The 19863-nt window shown below is 38.0% G+C and overlaps 1 protein-coding gene and 1 non-coding gene across 2 annotated transcripts in view; one reads left to right on the top strand and one right to left on the bottom strand.

Moving 5' to 3' along the window:
* Positions 1-19863, bottom strand: part of TENM3 (teneurin transmembrane protein 3) — a 2452009-nt gene that overhangs the window by 2344443 nt on the left and 87703 nt on the right. The gene's annotated exons all lie outside the window — the stretch shown is intronic.
* Positions 57-128, top strand: TRNAS-ACU (transfer RNA serine (anticodon ACU)). The gene has a single exon. It is a non-coding gene; the product is annotated as a tRNA-Ser (tRNA).

Here is a 19863-nt window from a genome sequence, read left to right as displayed (position 1 = left end):
ATTCTAGTTCTTCATACCTGTTCTCATATTTAGTCTATGCTACAATATCCCTGATTTCCCTGGTGGCTCAGACGGTAAAGTGTCTGCCTACTATGCAGGAGACCCAGGTTCAATCCCTGGGTCGGGAAGATCTCCTGGAGAAGGAAATGGCAACCCACTCCAGTATCCTTGCCTGGAAAATCCCATGGATGGAGGATCCTGGTGGGCTACAGTCCATGGGGTCTCAAAGAGTTGGACATGACTGAGTGACTTCACTTTCTTCACTTCACAATATTCCTGCATGATGACTTGTGCCATAAAGACAACGGAGGGATAATAACTATACCATAAATGAAATACTTTTCATTTCATCATTAAAATAGCAAGTGCCTACTAATTATGTTTCTGCTTACAGCCAGTGAAGGTTAAAAGACACTTCAGCCTATCGTATGAAAACAGTTGTCAAAGAGTACCTTCTTTGAATTTACGGAAAGCTGGTTTTAATGGGTTTTGATTATACTAACTTATTAAATCCAGTAAAGAAAAATAGTCATTTTTTTTTTTATCACAGAAATGCTCAGTGAGAGCTCTATTTTCAAATACAATATACAAAGAATGAAGTTTTAAGTGCTGTTAGGCTCAGCCATTGCCTTAATAATATTGAAGAACAGGTAGCACTGACAGAGATAAATCTCGTATAAACAAAAATTATTCAGAACAGCACATATTGTTAAAGATTTAAATAAACAATGTAAGTATCCATTGCATGTTGGCATGCCAGGCTCAGGATTGGACACAAAGATGAGCAAAACATGGTCTTTTTTTTTTTTTTTTCTTGGTATTCACATGGTCATAGAGGAGCCTCCAGATAAGGTAATAGAATATCTATTAGAAGCACCGGTTGTTAGAGCTTTTCCAAGGGAGGCTTGTGCAGAAGGTAAAATGAAGAAAATGCAGGAACTATTATAAATAAAAAGCCTGGTACAGGAGAAACCTCTCCACTCATGAACTTTTCCCTGACTCCTAACCAGAAGTCACCTGTGCTGCATTGGAATTTCTGCCAAAGTTAGCTGCTGTGACTTCAGAACACACAGGCGACACAAGCTTCAGTAAAACATGTTGTCTCTTATCTGCCCTCATCCAGATAGTAGGTTCTTGGAGAATGGGGATTTTCATGTTGTCTAACCTGTAGACTATTTTGAATAGTCTACAGGTTAAGAAGTTCCACACGATTTGAGGGTCATGTTTTGCCGGTTATAATTTTTTCAACACCTATTTTCGTATTTTATATTTACCCTTATCAGTGGTAACAAATGCATCTGCTGCTAAGTTGCTTCAGTCGTGTCCGACTCTGTGCAACCCCATAGACGGCAGCCCACCGGGCTCCCCTGTCCCTGGGATTCTCCAGGCAAGAATACCAGAGTGGGTTGCCATTTCCTTTCCAATGCATGAAAGTGAAAAGCATCTAGTTGTCACAAAAAGAAAGAGTGATTATGAAATATTCCAGTATTAAAGCCATGGCAAAGAAAGGTTGTCTTGAACTTTGCTACTTTTTTGGCGTACATTCTAGAATCAACAAGGAATAAGTCTCTGTAATGTTTCCACAGACACAGAATGTGCAAATGCTGCATGACTGCCTAAACCAGGATTGTTGAATATTTGAATTATATATGTTTCTTCCCTTTGAGTCCTATACAAGCTGAAAGAAGTATATATTATTTTATAAATCCAAATTGCATTTTAGGGGTAATACCTTAGATACTTATCAGTTACATTAATGAAAATATTAGCTCAAGCAGTGTTAAAAATTTTGGTATATAAAATTAGCTCTGGAAAGGTTCATTTTTTATTGTTACCATTATTTTTTCACCACGATTTCTTGATTGTTTGAGCGTAAAATTTCAGTAACCTTTATAACAACAACAGTAGGTTTGCACTAGGTAATCAGCCAATTTAGATATGCTAATATGGATTGCTAACATTAAGAAATACTTCAAATCTAATTGTTTTCCTGTGTGTCACTGGGATGTCACATTCTTATTTTCAGGGGTTTAACTAGACTGATTTGTTCTGCGTTCAGACACAAGCAGAAAATGTCAGGTTTCCAATTCAACAGACTACAAATAAATACCAGCATGTGTACGTGTGCACACACACATACAGACTCAATTGGAGGATTATTTTTTTTCTAGATGAACTCTAGAAAACACAGGCTAAAGATGACTGGTTTCTGATGCTAATTGCTGTTCTGCAGGTATCATATCCTTCTGGGTCCAGGCAATTATGACAGAAGAGGTGCTACTTCCATAATCGGCTCTGGCATGAGGGATGCGCGGCTGGTAGATGATGTGGAAAAATATGGACCAGACATTTCATCCATAATTGATTACAAACCTAATGTATTATTCCCAAAACCGCAACTCTAGTCATAGCTCATCCTTGTTAAACTATTTTTTTTCCTGTTGCTGTTTTGCTCTTCATGGAGCATTTCCAAGACTTTCTAAAATTAAACTATTAAACTAAGACAAAGACCTCCTGTAGTGGCTGGAGCTGCTGAGTGCCTATTAGGTGACAGGTTTCCCTCAAAGACCAACCTCTGTAAACCACACACGAATAATCCAATATCCACTGGAGGATTTAGAACATTAAAAGATCCAGTTTTACTTGGAACCGCATGGGATTCTTTTTTCCTTCATAGATACAAACATATTAACCTTTGAAGACAGTAGATGAATGACTGCATTTGGACTATGAAAAATATGTATCTGCTAAAATGCCAAATAGCTTTTTTATTCTAGTTTTTGCACTTGGCTATGTAATGTTTAACAATCTTTGTTAATTCTCTGCAGTTCAACTTAAACATACATTGTTAGCTTATGTCACTTAGATTATATAATTTTCCAGATATCTCTAAGAAATTTAAAACTTCTAACCTTGTATGCATTCTTCCTTTCCATTCACCAAGGGGCCAGGTGATCAAACATTTAACAATGACCAATGGGCCAGAAACAATCAATTTTACTCAAAAATAGTATGGAAAGAATCAGTGTTTGGTGTAGTAAAGGAATTAATAACTACCTAAAATTGCCTAGTTGTTGTTCAGTCACTAAGTCGTGTTCAAATCTTTGAGACCCCATGGACGACAGCATCCCAGGGTCCCTGTCCCACACTGTCTCCTGGAATGTATTTGCCAATTATATAGTTATGCATCTTTCCAGATGTGGTAGTTTATTTATTCAAATATTTACTGCTAAGTGTGCACTATGTTCCAGGCAATCTGTTGGGGATTGAGAAGTAGACAGTGTGCCAAATACACTCACTGACTGAGAGGCTTTACCACTTTACTGTAGGTAACTCAGACCAGCATCTTACAATCCCATCAGTGCATGATAAGAAAACTGAAGCATTGTAGAAAATGAGGTTTTTGCGGGGAAGGGGAGACTGCATTGATGCCTCAATGATGAGCAGGTAAGAGCCAGGTGAAGAAAAGACATATGGGTAGAAGTGAAATGACTCCCAGGAGAGAAGGGCATATGCAAGTGTCTGGAAGTGAAGGACAGTGTGACACATTTATTGGGTTGAAATAAAAGGATGTTAGACTGGAATACACAGTGGACAGGAGACACTCTAGAAAAAAACATTACTTGGGTGTCTGTAAGAACTAATTTTTATGGATATGTTAAGCAAACTAAGAAATTCAGACTTTTCCTGTGGGCAACCAGAAGGCAATGGCACCCCACTCCAGTACTCTTGCCTGGAAAATCCCATGGATGGAGGAGCCTGGTGGGCTGCAGTCCATGGGGTCGCCAGGAGTTGGACACGACTGAGCAACTTCACTTTCACTTTTCACTTTCATGCATTGGAGAAGGCAATGGCAACCCAGTCCAGTGTTCTTGCCTGGAGAATCCCAGGGATGGGGGAGCCTGGTGGGCTGCCATCTATGGGGTCGCACAGAGTCAGACACGACTGAAGTGACTTAGCAAAAGAAGATTACAACAATTAGATTTGCAAGCTGGAAGTGCAGCAAAGAGAATGAAAATCATCCCAACCAAGAAAGAAGTGACTTGTAGTCACTGCAGTTTCTGTTGTGGAATTTAGCTCCATTCAATACGCCTTCAACCAAATACATGGTTGGCAACATTATGAAGTAAAGACATGGCAATTGTCTCCTGTAAATAAGACTTTGGGAAATTTATATCATCCCTGTTATTATTAATTCCATAAAAATTAAGCATGCACAAATAAATAACAAAGAAATAAAATGCTAACCTTCTTTCATTCTGAACTATCTTCTTCACCTTTTCTCAGGGACCATTTATAGCCATTTCATAATTTTGACTTATTAACACTTGAACCATATTAATAGATAATATTTTAAAGTATGTAGCATTTCAAATCATAATTATTATTTTTCATAATGGATAAAATAAGGAAATTGGGATAATAAAACTTCAAACTATTTTTAGAAGTCTGAAAACATGAATATGTATGTTTACATGTGTTATAGATCAATCTATCTAGTTTTCTAGGCCAAGTCAATAATTTTCATTGCTCCAACAACCTTAAATATACAGTCATATTCTTGAGCTTATAGAGAACAGCAAATTAAAATATTAGATTCTTACATATTATATATTTATGCTATTCTTATTTTGTAATTACTAACTCTGTGAAACTCAATATTTGTTTCTGACATCTCAGAGGTTCTTTAAAAAATTAAGCCTGTCTTCAAGTATATTCTCTGCTTCTTTGGGCAGTCATCAAAAACTATACACACTCACAGTGCACTATGAATTTATATATGTAACAAAAAAGTGCTGACAGAAGAAAACTGGACTACACATACCTGAATTCATTATAGCAACGGTAGTCCTTACCAAAGTAGGATTTAAAAGGCCATGGAGCAGCTCCTCTGGTGTCCTAACATTATTGATACTACTCATATTTTTAAGTCAGACACTTTTGCAACAGGGTATATGCCTTCGGCATTGCTACTTTGCTGTTGCCATTAATATTTTTTAAACGTTCTTGAATGATGATATGGGATCTTAAAAAATACAAATAGAAGATGTATCAACAGTTCCAAGTATCATAACTATAAGGCCGGCTGCAAGAGCAAACACCACTCCTGGATAACCTTGTCTAATAAATCTCGTAAACTGCAGCAGGCACCATCATTCCTATCTGCCTGCCTCTCCTAGGTTATTTACCTATTATTTATCTCTCAGGTGTACTGTATGCTTATTTATGCTTTATAGTTTTCAAAAAATGCTTGATATACTTTATAGAAATATGCAGGTCAACTAGATAAAATGTAAAAAGCAGTAGGAAATTGACAGAGAGAAAGAGGTAGATTCTGGTTGTGACGGCAACAGTAAACTAAATACTATCATTCTGGACACCTGAATAGGTCAAAAACCAAAGCCTTCTGGTCCGATCATAGATTCAATACATCAGATTGACTTCCTTGGGAACTGTCTGTTTCAAAGGTAAAATAAAATCTAGGTCACAAATCTGAAATTTCCTGATTTTTACTTTACTATTATATTTTCAGTGATTATTTACATTTCAAACCTTTATTTTCAAAAGGTGACATTGATATTTTTCACTTCTAAAATCAACAACTAAATTGTTCTCAGTTTTCCAAGCCAGATGGCATTGCAACTGTCTTTTTCAAATAAGGTATAATGAATCTAGTGAAAAAAACCTGTCTTTCAGAGTCTAATTATAAATGCAAACAAGAGGGAAAACACATTTTTTTATCCTCCTCAAAAAATACTTGTAAGTAGGAAACATTTCTAATACCTAAAAAAAAAAAAAGGGTCAAAGATTTTCATGGTGTTAATCAAGGATCCACTGCTAGATATGATTCTGAATTGCTTATAAAAACAAGGTATTTTCCCTTTAATTTCTCTGAAAATTTGCAATCAATGTTTAAGAAAAAAACAACTTTTTACCCTCACTTCATATATCAGGGAAGATCCCCTGGAGGAAGGCATGGCAACCCACTCCAAAATTCTTGCCTGGAGAATCCCATGGACATAGGAGCCTGGTAGGCTACAGCTCATGGGGTCCATAGAAACTGTGTCAGGCATTCTGAATGTACATAATGTTATATGATTAGATAAAAGATAACCGTATGAGTGAACACCGGAAGATCCTTCTTAAAGATTATATAGATTCATGCTGTATGCAGGTATTAATCATTGCTAGAAGAGGGAGGACCATTCCAATTTGAATAAAGTCCTGAAGAATGAGTAGCTCTTAGGCAGGTTGAGAAGCAAAGAGGAGGAGAAATTCTTAGAACAAAAATTAAAGGAAGCCACAGTGTATATTTGACACCCCACTCCAGTACTCTTCCTGGAAAATCCCATGGATGGAGGAGCCTGGTAGGCTGCAGTCCATGGGGTCGCTAAGAGTCAGGCACGCCTGAGCGACTTCCCTTTCACTTTTCACTTTCATGCACTGGAGAAGGAAATGGCAACCCACTCCAGTGTTCTTGCCTGGAGAATCCCAGGCACAGAGGAGCCCAGTGGGCTGCTGTCTATGGGGTCACACAGAGTCGGACACGACTGAAGCGACTTAGCTGCAGCAGCAGCAGCAGGGGAGATCATCTTAAAGTATCGTACACAGAAAAAGTTGGAAAAGTCTCAAAGCACTGTGTAAAACAGAAACATCTGAAAGAGTTTGAATTTTGGAGGCAAACCACAAAGGCAGAAGCTATCCAGGAAAAGACTGTCCACAGGTTTTGTTAAGAAGTTATTTTAATAATCAACACTCAGAGGAAACATTAGTTTCCACACCAAGCCTTCCTATTATTACCTGGTCTCTCCTTGAAAATTTTTAAAACTTCCACATTTACACTAAATCACTCTGTTGCTCCTAAAACCATTTAATTGCTCACATGTGTGTAAGCAAATGACAGAATTTAGTGAGATGGGAGGATGAATTAATTTCCAATGAGTCACCTCATACTTCTGCTTAATAATTAAATATTAACTGCAAAGCAGGAACACAAAGCAAGTGACTAATAGCTGGCCTTATCTTACTATAAACCATGTCTGACATTTACTGAATGTCTATTTTATACTAGGCTATATGCATTTATATATCTCATTTATATCTCATAGCAGCTTTTTGAAGTAGCTTATTGATATATTCACTTACAGGTAAGTAAAATTAAACCTCAGAGAAGTTAAGTGAATTGTAAAGGTTGAACCCAGGATTTGAACTCAGGTCAAGTCTCTGCACAACAAGGCTATTAGTCATTCTGCTAAAAAAACTAGAGACTTTTTTAAAAGGATTTTTCTTGATTAAAATCATCCTTTCAAAACATCTGTTTGAGAATGTGGTTGGTAAAACATTAATTCTACAGTTGTTCAGCAACCACTGGGAAATAAAATGTTGCAAAATATTCAAATGCTCATAATAGAAAAACGTGTATAAAGAGACTATGAAATTAATTTTATGTAAAAGATGTATTTCATGCTTGTAATGTATATAGATAGTATTTGCATTTTCACTGAATAAAAGTTGTTGACAACATCTTCGCAAGTTCATAGCAAAATCCCTTCTTGAAAATTGCCTGTGGTAGGGCAACATTACACTCCACACTTAGGTTTTTCTGCCAGAATGATACAAAGTTACAAGTGTCAGACAACCCTCCGAAGTATTCATACTTTAATCCCAAAGCAACAGGCTAGTTTCTCTGGAGTAATATTTTCTCAGTTGATTTTGGTTTTCACTATCCTTACTGTGGGCATTTTCATATCACAAAGTCATTACCTCCTCACTGCTATAAAATTGCTTGAGTATGATTATTTTCTCCCTCGAGGACGAAAGGTACACTATTCAGTCTTCTCCTTTTATCAATACCTGTCTTTGGTGTCCTGTACTGAAACCGAGCAGGATCCTGTGCAGCTCATGGGCACAGAAGTGTTTCTGTGTCCGTGTCCCCCAATCATTGTTTGTAGGGAACAGATTCTAGCCTCCATGACCTTCCCTGAGTCCTGAAAGACAGATTCAAACAGTTGCTAATTAGGGAAGAGAGAGGAGGCAAAACAAGGGAGGAGTAGCCAAGAACAATAGCGCAGCCTTAGGACAGGATCCTGGTTCTGCCTCATTTCAGTTCCGTTCAGTCCCTCAGTTGAGTCTGATTCTTTCTGACCTCATGAACTGCAGCACGCCAGACTTCTCCGTCGATCACCAACTCCTGGAGCTTGCTCAAACTCACATCCATCAAGTCAGTGATGGCATCCAACCATCTCATCCTCTGTCATCCCCTTCTCCTCCTGCCTTCAATCTTTCCCAGCATCAGTGTCTTTTCTGATAAGTCACTTCTTTACATCAGGTGGCCAAAGTACTGGAACTTCAGCTTCAGCATCAGTCCATCCAATGAATATCTAGGACTGATTTCCTTTAGGATGGACTGGTTGGATCTCCTTGCAGTCCAAGGGATTCTCAGGAGTCTTCTTCAACACCACAGTTCAAAAGCATCAATTCTTCGGTGCTCAGCTTTCGTTATGATCCAACTCTCACATCCATACATGACTTCTGGAAAAACCATAACTTTAACTAGATGGACCTTTGTCAGCAAAGTAATGCCTCTGCTTTTTAATATGCTGTCTGGGGTTGTCATACCTTTTCTTCCAAAGAGAAAGTGTCTTTTAATTTCATGGCTGAAGTGCCTCAAAGGAAACAAGTAAGAGTATCTTTTGAGCTCCTTATAGAAATGAAGTGCTAGTTGCTCAGTAGTGTCTGACTCTTTGCGATACCATGGATTGTAACCTGCCAGGCTCCTCTGGACCACAACTAACTCTGGAAAATTCTTAAAGAGATGGGAATACCAGACCACCTGACGTACCTCTTGAAAAATCTGTATGCACATCAGGAAGAAACAGTTAAAACTGGCCATGGAACAACAGACTGGTTCCAAATAGGGAAAGGAGTACGTTAAGGCTCAATATTGTCACCCTGCTTATTTAACTTATATGCAGAGCACATCATGAGAATATTTGGGCTGGATGAAGCACAAGCTGGAATCAAGATTTCCAGGAAAAATATCAATAACCTCAGATATGCAGATGATGCAATCCTTATGGCAGAAAGTGAAGAAGAACTAAAGAGCCTCTTGATGAAAGTGAAAGAGGAGAGTGAAAAAGTTGGCTTAAAGCTCAACATTCAGAAAATGAAGATCATGGCATCCAGTCCCATCACTTCATGGCTAATAGATGGGGAACCAGTGGAAACAGTGATAGACTTTATTTTGGGGGGCTCCAACATCATTGCTGATGATGACTGCAGCTATGAACTTAAAAGACACTTGCTCCTTTGAAGAAAAATTATGACCAACCTAGACAGCATATTAAAAAGCAAAGACAGTACTTTGCCAACAATGGTCCATCTAATCAAAGCTATGGTTTTTCCAGTAGTCACGTATGGATATGAGAGTTGGATTATTAAGAAAGCTGAGCACCAAAGAACTGATGCTCTTGAACTATGGTGTTGGAGGAGCCTCTTGAGAGTCCCCTGGACTGTAAGGAGATCAAACCTGTCCATCCTAAAGGTAATCAGTCCTGAATATTCATTGGAAGGACTGATGCTGAAGCTGAAACTCCAATATTTCGGCCACCTGATGTGAAGAGATGACTTGATGCTGGGAAAGATTGAAGGTGGGAAGAAAAGGGGACAACAGAGGATGAGATGACTGGATGGCATCACGGACTTGATGGACATGAGTATGAGTAAACTCCGGGAGTTGGTGATGGACAGGGAGGCCTAGAGTGCTGCAGTCCATGGGGTTCCAAGAGTCCGACATGACTGAGCAACTGAATTGATCTGAGGCTCCTTTGTCCATGAAATTCTCCAGGCAAGATTGCTGGAGTTGGTTGCCATATTCTTCTCTGGGGCTCCTATAGGGGAAATTAGAACTGGATGCCTGAAGTTCAAAGGAGCCCCCTGGGCATGTTCATTTTTAGACTGTTCCTCCCCTTTGTAAAGCGCTTCTGACTGCCAGATTGTTTAGTTGTGAGCCATTCAGGGGTCATTGTGGGCACCCCAAAGATCTTTCTTTTTTTTTTTTCTAATTTTATTTTATTTTTAAACTTTACATAATTGTATTAGTTTTGCCAAATATCAAAATGAATCCGCCACAGGTATACATGTGTTCCCCATCCTGAACCCTCCTCCCTCCTCCCTCCCCATACCATCCCTCTGGGTCGTCCCAGTCCAAAGATCTTTCTTTGGATAGGTGAAACATTTCCCATTTTTATAAGCTTTATAACACCAAAACACAAAAGATGCACACAAATTCTAACAACAACAGCACAAACAGATTCCAGCATGGATGCATACAGAAATGAAACCCCTGATAAATGGAAGTCAGCATTCTTCATTCCAGAGAAGACCATCTGAGGCCAGATTAAAAGGAATCAGAAAAGGTTATCAAGAGATTATCTGCAACCAGGTTAAAGGAGTGCAGACTCTACACACACCCTCATCTTATCAGCAACTCTGCCATTGAATCAATGCTATAAAACTCCTTACCAGATCCTCCCTGGTGGGGCATTTTTTCATGGGCACACACCATCTGTTTCCCCCTTTGCCTGGCAAAGCAATAAAGCTATTCTTTTCTACTTCACCCCAAACTACGTCTAAGGTTAAATTCAAACTCACTGTCTCACATTCAATTCAGCACCAGTGTGAAGAGGCCAAGCTTCTGGCATTAGTACTAGGAGAACCAACAAAGGTCCGTATAGTCAAGGTTACGGTCTTTCCAGTGGTTATGTATGGTTGTTGAAAGCTGGGCCATAAGCAAGGCAGAGTATGGTAGAATTGATGCTTCTGAACCGTGGTGCTGGAGAAGACTTCTGAGAGTCCTCTGGACAAAAAGGAGATCAAACCAGTCAATCTTAAAGGAAATCAACCCTGAACACTCATTGGACTGATGCTGAAGCTCCAATACTTTGGCCACTTGATGGGAAGAGCTGACTCACTGGAAAGATTCTGATGCTGGGAAAGATCGAAGGCAGAAGGAGAAGAGGGTGACAGAGGTTGAGATGGTTGAATGCCATCACCTATGCAATGGACATTTGCCCAAGTTCATGGGCAAACTCTGGGAGATGGTGAGGGACAGAGAAGCCTGATGTGCTGCAGTCCAGGGGATCGTGAAGAGATGGACACAACTTGGTGACTGAACAACTTTGAGAACATCACTGAAGAGTATTCATGCAAATTATCTGCAGAATAGCAAGATACACCATTTCACAATCAAGAGTCTGATTAAACATTCCTAGTGACTTAGGGTTTCTCCCTTAGAAACTAATGACCACCATTCAGTTGACCCTTGAAAAACTCAGATTTAAATTGTATGGGTCCATTTATATGTTAATTTTTTAATGTATGATAATATAACATTTGTGGTTGCTAAATCTTTAGATGTGAAAAACCATCCATTTGGAGGGCCAAATACGTTATATACTGATTTTCAACTATGGACAATCAGTGTCCCTAAACCTCCGCATTGTTTAAGCAGTAACTGCATATGAATATCCAAAAATTCTCTCAGCATTATAAAGACACCGGAGGTACCACGGGTAATGGTGATTTACAATATAACTTAAGGGTAAAAACTGAGGAAAAAGTCCTAAGTATACTACTTATCTAAATTTTAAGATATAAAGATAGCCCTTTAACCATTTCAACTTTGGATTTTTGCCCAACTTTTCCATTAGAAATAGTTTTGTCTATTCAGGATGTTTCCTGAACATGTATCAGAGATGGGCATCAGCTGAAAAGAAATCAGAGCTATTGCTGAAGTTGCATTCATCCCTAGCAGTCTGATGAGGTCAGAATTACAAAATTTCTCTTATTTATGAACATCAGTCTATGTCGCCTCTAGCTACTACCTAATCAAACTCCTTGCCCCTGGTTACGCATTTCAAGCTGCCAGAATATGCGACTGAAAGAGAAATAAAATGTTTTTTTAATGCACATAGTAAGCACTGGTTATCACTACTCTAAACAAAATATGTTTCCCCTCCCCCACCCTCAGGAGAAACAACTCAATATCAGTGTATTACTGAGAATTCCAATTTTCGGTAAAACCTTAAGTCAGTTTTTCTGTTAAACATACGGTTGAACGCTATGCTTGTTAACATAGGATTTTATGTTCTGATAGTTGAGAAACTTCATTCATGTTTTTTGTCTACAATGTCTCTATTCATGTAATTTTGTTTTCTAGGTCACGTATGTCTTCAGAAGTTTTAAAATAATGCTTAAAAGATGCACAATCAAAACAGATTCACTTCTGAATATCAGAGTAACCCTCCTTTGACTTAGTTACCATCTTGTTGATTGCTTTTCAATGAATTTTGCATGAGTGGTTTGTTCACTAAAGTGATCAACCTAAGTAGTAACATCAATGGAGGAAGCAATGGCACCCCACTCCAGTACTCTTGCCTGGAAAATCCCATGGACAAAGGAGCCTGGTAGGCTGCAGTCCATGGGGTTGCTAAGAGTTGGGCACGACTAAGCGACTTCACTTTCACTTTTTATTTTCATGCATTGGAGAAGGAAATGGCAACCCACTCCAGTGTTCTTGCCTGGAGAATCCCAGGGACAGGGAAGCCTGGTGGGCTGCCGTCTGTGGGGTCGCACAGAGTTGCACACGACTGAAGCGACTTAGCAGCAGCAGCAGTAATATCAAAGGAGTCTTTTTCAAAAACAGAGCTTAGCTACATTGACTCTTTTCTGAGTGAATCCACATAAACAAACCTAAGTTACTATATGAAAATATTTTTGGTGATAACATTTTAAGGGGCTAGAAATAATGTGGTGAGATCTAAAATTAAATTAATTCAATCAAATCAAGTGAGGACTGAGATGACATTACAAATTTCAAAACAATATCAATGCAAATCTATAGGAGAGCAGTTGGGCCAGCCAGTTCCTATAACATAGTATTAGAATATAAATTACTTTGAAAAATTGGGAAAGCAGTCAGAAATAAATTTGATGCTGCTCGATCTAGATAAATGCTGAGAGGCAAAAAAATCACTATGCAAATCCCAAGGGTAAATAAATAGAATGATATCTAGCTCATCACTGAAAAGGTTTGAAGGTAATTCATGGGTTTATGCAGGATTTTAAATCCTTTCAACTCACTTTGCTTTATTCTTGGTTACTATGAGATAAACCTGTGATGTGAATACCTATTTATTCACATCAGACCTAACTCAGAAAAGATTATATTGTCTAATATAATCAGTTTTTTACACATCTATTGAGTATACATGACAATTAAGTTTGCTTACAACTCTTAAAATTATCTAACTAGAGTCAGTTTAAACATCTGCTAAAAAGCTGAAAAGCAACAATTTACCTTAGGTAAATCTATTGTTTTTTTTTTTTTCTTTTTTTGTAATTTAAGAATGGCAATTGGGGTTTCAAGAAATGGCCACATTGTTAATACATAATAATTCTGACTCTCATTTTACCTGTAAGTGGAGTTATGAGAAATCGCCAGTATTAAACTTGTTTTGGCTCATGAAACTAGTGACCTCATGAAGTTCAACATATTATCTCCCTCAGATCATGATCACTCTCCCCCGAAGTAGATGAATATAAAGGTTTCCTATAGCTCTTCCATGCAATCTCCACCGCTTGCCCCCACAGTAGTTCGCTTGCTACAGATTCTCCTGACTTGTTCAACACTGAAATATTTCTTCTGCACTCCTATTGTGGTTTGAATTGAGGTCCCTCCCTTCCTCAAATACATGCTTAAGTCCTAACCCCTAGCACCTATGAATGTGACATTTTTTGAAAATAGGGTCTTTGCAGATGCAATCAACTTGAGTTCATCTTGGATTAGGGTGGTCCTTAATCCAATGGCAGGTGCCATAAGAGAAAACGGACACCATGCCACACAGATACACATAGTGGATTTCTGTTCTCAGGAAATTTGAGAATAAATGTCTTATTCTAAGCTGGTAGTAAAAAAAGATGACACCAGTCCTAGGAAATTACTACTACTGTTAAGGCTCCTTCACTTGAGGCTCCTGGAGCCACCACAGTTGTCTTCCCTTTGGATGTGGCCTCTCAGCCACCAAAAGCTGCAAGAACAGGGTAGCACTACCACTTAAGGTATCAACTTGCATTTTCTCAATAGATAGAAACCATGTCACATACTACCATGAAAATTATTTCTCCCAATTTTCCTTATGCTCTATTAGATGGGAGCAAAGCAATGGCCCTTGTGCTCAAAAAGGCCTCCAGTGTATTATGGAATGATTGTTTGTATTTCACCAAAATTAATATGCTGAAAACCTGACCACCTCTAGTGATGGAATTAGTAGCTGTGGCCTTTGTGAAATGATTAGGTGGAATACTCTGGGATTAGTGCCCTTATAAAACAGACCCCCCAGGGAGCATCTCAATCCCCCTATCATGTGAGGACACAACCCAAAGAGGGGGTTCCTCACCAAACACCAAATCTTCCAGGACCTTGGTCTTAGGCTTCCCAGCCTCCAGAACTGTGAGAAATAAATATCTGTTGTTCAGTCTACCCACTCTAGAATCCCGCTTATAGCACCCAAGCAGATTCAAACACAGTATGCCAGTGGAATGAACTGCCCCCTGGGCTTGTTTTATTCCATTTTCACCTGCAGTCCCCTCTTTCCTAAGAAATGCAATGAGCAGTTGGTGGCTGAGCTAAAGGACAGTCACCATGTCATGTGCAAAATCTGCCTTTCCCCATCTCTATGTGCTTTTCTTTTCCTTAATAGCTTTGCTCAGTTGCTCAGTCGTGTCCAGCTCTTTGCAACCCCACGGACTGTAACCTACCTGGCTCCTCTGTCCATGGGATTTCCCAAGCAAGAATATTGGAGTGGGTTGCCATGTCCTTCTCCGGGGGATCTTCCTGATCCAAGGATAGAACCCACGTTTCCTGTGTTGCAGATGGATTCTTTTCCTGCTGAGCCATTGAGGAAGCCTCTTAAGAGCACTTATTTCACAACAAACTCATCAACTAGATTGAGATTGAGGAGGTGATGGGGTAAGAAATCGCCTTCCAGAAATAAAGTGTAAGTATGAACTGTATGGAAAATATAGTTTAAACTCAGCTGAGAATAAGCCATTTCTAGCAGAATCAACTAAGTTTCCACTTTATGAATTTTCTTGGGTTCTTAAATATCTGCAAATTATTTTAAATGTTAACACAGAAGTAGGAAAAAGGCAGGTATTTATTAGGTAGATGCTGGTTACATGAAATGGACAGAAAAAATATCTTAAGGGAAATTTAAAAAGTTAAAATTTTAATTAAATATATACAGAAATTAAAATGCATTTTGCATGGTCAACTATCAGAGTAAATAAAACATGTGGGGAAAAAAGGACACATCAACATATCTATCCACACATGAGCAAAGCTAAACATTCCCATGGATTTCAGGAAGCTAAATGGACACTTAAATTCAGAGGCTCAAGAAATGAATAAGATCCTAAGAACTTGAGTCACAATATTGAAAGGGTTTGTTCAATATAATTTTTCATATTGAAGGCAAGCAGAGTATGCCACCCCCAAATGTGCTAGTTTGGAAGGTGGATTCTTTTGAGCTGTAGCAATCAACAGAGCAAACTCAAAAAACTGTTAGCTCCCCCTTAACTGGTTAAAATAATTTCAGTAGAGGGCTTGTTCCAGAAAGTGAGCTACTACCTGAGGTAATTTTTTATCATCTGAAAGACTTAACTGGGAGGCTGGGCAAATATCTAATGCCAATCATTTACCCTGATCTTCCTAAGAATCACCTTCCTCCCTTTTGAAGCCCCAGGCCCCCATCCCACTTCTTGGCACAGGTGGCATACCAACTTCAACGGCCCGACTTGCCTTTGGGTCTCACATTTTATGGTATTCCCTAAGTATAAAATAAGCTAGTTTTTTTCCTGTTAGTCTGTCTTGTGTCAATTCAATTTTTTGACCAGCCAAAGAACCAAGAAGGGAACATTTTCCTTCCCTGTGATACTGAAGAATTAGTAAAACGTTTTGAAGTTTGTGAGGGATGCAATATATATTGAGGGTCAGAAACATAAATCAGAATATATGGGTTTTTAGATAAAAAAGGAAATACAAGTATGATTTTCACCACCAAGTGGTTAGATTTAGATTTGGAAATGGTGGACATGACTGTACACAGAGCTTATGATGTTCTGAGATAAATTTTAAAAAGACATAGATGGAAAAAAAAAAAAAGATGAAGCAGTAAGCCCAGTTTATGGTAATCAGGGGATTTTAAAGACACTAACAGGGAGCTTTGCAAATTGCTGTTTTGCAACCTACAGCTTTGCAATTGCTGTAGGTTGAGATCCGACTTGAATGTAAGCTTTTTCAGGCTGTATTTCGTGTAAAAAATTGACATGCAAATTTTTTTACACCTACCACCCATTGCCTGTTTGAGGCACAGGTCCACTCGGCTTGTTTACATATCTCCTAGAATTCACTGACTTTTGATATCCAGGCACTGAATGAACTCCTCATTGTTAAAGTGGGTGCAATGCTGGCAAAGAGGTGGATTCTTCATGTTTATTCATCAACTGTGCAGGCTAGTGGGGATTATAAGGTACATCTTCATTAATGATAAACGACTTACTGGGGAAAAATCTTTAAGAGAAACAGAATCAGCATAACTGGGCTGTAAGGAACCTATTGGAATTATTTCTAAGACAGAGGGCTATGTAAATAGGATTGAAAGGTTATAGCTTACTTGAGTATCTTTTAATTCATTCATTTTCCTGTCAATGACTGTTTAATAAACGCAATAGCCAAGGGCATTTGCAGGAGAGGGACCGTTTCATCGAAGTAAGAACACTTAATGGTAATAAAGAAACAGTAGGTCTCTATGGCCATTTCTTTGCCTAAGAAATATAAGGAATAAACCATGTTGATATAAAAACCATTAGGCTAATTAGATATGAACATAAGGTAAACATTTTTACTCTTTATCATAAATATGCCCTTATTCAATGGAAATTGGGTCTGAATAGCAGTTTAAAAGCTAATGAGTCTCAGTTCCTGCTTTACTGAGGTTTATCCTCTCCAGAGCAGTCCTGCCTGTGGGGCCACTGCAACCAGGAGTTAATTAGGCCTTCTGGCCAGGAGAGTACTGAGCAAAAGAAGGCGATGGTTTATCGAGTCCTCTAATGAACACTTCATATCCTAAATTTTAAATATATTTTGAACGTCTCGTCAGGACTGTATTTAAGCAAGTCGGACTGTTGCTTAAATGTTATCCCAATTCCAGAATGCTAAGAAAACTCGTTTTTGACACTTGTGTCACATTTATCCAACTGGGAATAGCCTTGTTCAGAGATAAGGAAAAGGTAGGATCTTGAGAGTGTTCTTGGGCCAAGCGGGTGGGGGCACTGGGGGAACCATCTATTTAGCCACCGTATGAAAACTGTTCCACACCTCCAGAATCAGAGGAGCTGGGAGAATACTAATCATCACTTCATTAAGGTCCCAAGCCTGCTCTGTATTATAGCTTTCTAATGCAGAAGATATGCATAACCCATGTCCTGTGACCACAGACCACAATTAGCTGGGTGCCAACACTGTCAGTCTTAATAAATACATGAATAAGTAACACTATATTCATAAATGATGGCTTTGCCAAAATCTGAAATAAAAGAAATTTCTTTTATATGGATTTTCCATGGTCTGTTTATCAGATGTTAAGTGAATTCCTATGACACACTCTTCTTAATATTTTGCAATATACTTACTAACATGTAAAACTAACTGATTGAGTTGCAATGTTTTCTTGCATTATGAAATGCTTCTCAAAATTCTGAAGTAGCTTTCTTATTGTCAGCCTTCTAGGTTATGTTGAAATAAGAAATAAATCCTACATTTGAATGTGTAGAGAAAAGCCTGTCTCATATTGAGAAATTTAAGTTTTAAAAAATTTCTAGGAAATATTCATGAAAATATTCACAGTTTGATGATAAGTGTTTGTTATTAAAATATACCTAATATTGGAAAATTGAAGATAAAATTTTTATAGAAAACTAGCTAAATTAAACATTCATATTAAGAGGCAGTATTATGCAGCTATTAAAGTGAGGCTGGAGAAGAATTAGTGATGTAAAAATGTAAATACAACTTAAAAATATTAGATTAAAAGCTAAAATTACAAAATCTAATTTTATAAAACACAACCAAAGGAAACTGTAGAAAAGTATGTATTTGTACAAAAATTAGACACAAGTATATTAATAAAAATGTAAATACTGTTTAAGCTTGGGTGCTTAAGTAGAGTAGTAACTATTTTTAATTACATTTTTTTCATTAAATCATGCTTTTTCCATTGTCTAAAATCAAAAACATAGTGCTCTTTAATAAAGCAAGAATAATTAAATGGCAACCCACTCCAGTATTCTTGTCTGGAGAATCCCAGGGACAGAGGAGCCTAGTGGGCTGCCGTCTATGGGGTCGCACAGAGTCGGACATGACTGAAACGACTTAGCAGCTTTGCTTTTAATCTTGATATATAAGATGACAGAGAATCACAAGACATGGTTTCCCAACTGTAATTCTCTCTGGTTGTCAGAAAAATCAACTGAGTTATCACATTACTATATAGAAAATGGAGACCTCTGGCATAGATGTGAATTATCTATTAATATTTGATCTGGCTTAAGTGAAAAGGGAAGAGCAAATAAGCCAGTACTAGAAGTCAAATTCAAACAAGGAAAACTGAGCTGTATTTAGCAAAGCCCATCTCCTAGAATGACAGTACAACTTGCAAAACAAATCAAAAAACAAAAATAACATCAGCATAGTTCTAAAGAGAGCTCTATGATTAAGTACAAAAATTCCTGAGTCAAGGATATGAAGCAAGTCCAATCCCCTATAACAAGAAAATTTTAACATAAAAATGGAAAAAAAAACTATAAAAATCCTTCTAACAGATTTATGACAAATAAAATGAAAACAAAAAGTAATATAGTCTGTGATGTTTTATAGAATAATACATAATGTCAGTTGTCACATTTGTTTTTTATCTGGTCACTGAAAACATCTCTGTGTTCTATTTTCTAACAAAGCTGTTTTGAAAATGTTCAGAAATGCTTAGAAAATCTGTATTTTTTTCCTCCTGTTTTGGCTTTAGGTGGGTATAGAACTGAATTGAAACAGCCAAGGCATGGATGGTTCAGGATTTTGTCTCTTTAGTCATCAATTTAGATTGTTCCATGCTCAATTTAACCATAATAAACCAATCCATCAAACTATACCTATCTAGTTGCTATGCTGCGACAGGTGATTTAAGTAAAATTGAGCAGCATCTCAGCAACAATTACCTTCCAGTGTTTAAAAAAAAAAAAATAGCAACTCTTGCTCCTTATACAGTCACCAACAGGATAAGATTTAAAGCACATTCAAATTGTTTACTCTCCTGGCTCACACTTGCTTGGGATTTTGCCATGTCTCTCCAATATGTTCACTTTGACAACTGATACTGTTGATCTAAAGTTCAAGAGATATTGGTATTTCATTATTATGTTTCATCTAATCTCCTTTTTAAGCAAACTTGCCTACAACCTATACTATGTGTAAGGCCCTGGAAGGTGATAGAGACTCAATAACAGGGATGAGCACAGCTAAGCGCCCAAGGAGCAGAGGCAGTGGGAAAAGCCAACTATCAAATTATTCCGAGAACCATAAGCAATGCAACAGGACTGTGGAATAAATTGTGAGTAAAGAAGAAAGGTTTGAGACTGAAGGCTAAGCAGGGATCAGACTTGAAGAACAACTGTTTGAAGTTATTATCCTGACCAAATCCCCCAAAATTTCTACATCTACATCTTTATTTCTCTATTAGTTTCCCCTTT

Source organism: Bos grunniens, chromosome 27 (assembly GCF_055505025.1).
Source record: "Bos grunniens cultivar Pamir isolate PY7600 chromosome 27, Bosgru_T2T1.0, whole genome shotgun sequence".
NCBI lineage: Eukaryota > Metazoa > Chordata > Mammalia > Artiodactyla > Bovidae > Bos > Bos grunniens.
Note: the sequence above shows the minus strand (reverse complement) of the source record. Positions and strands in the feature narration are given on the sequence as shown.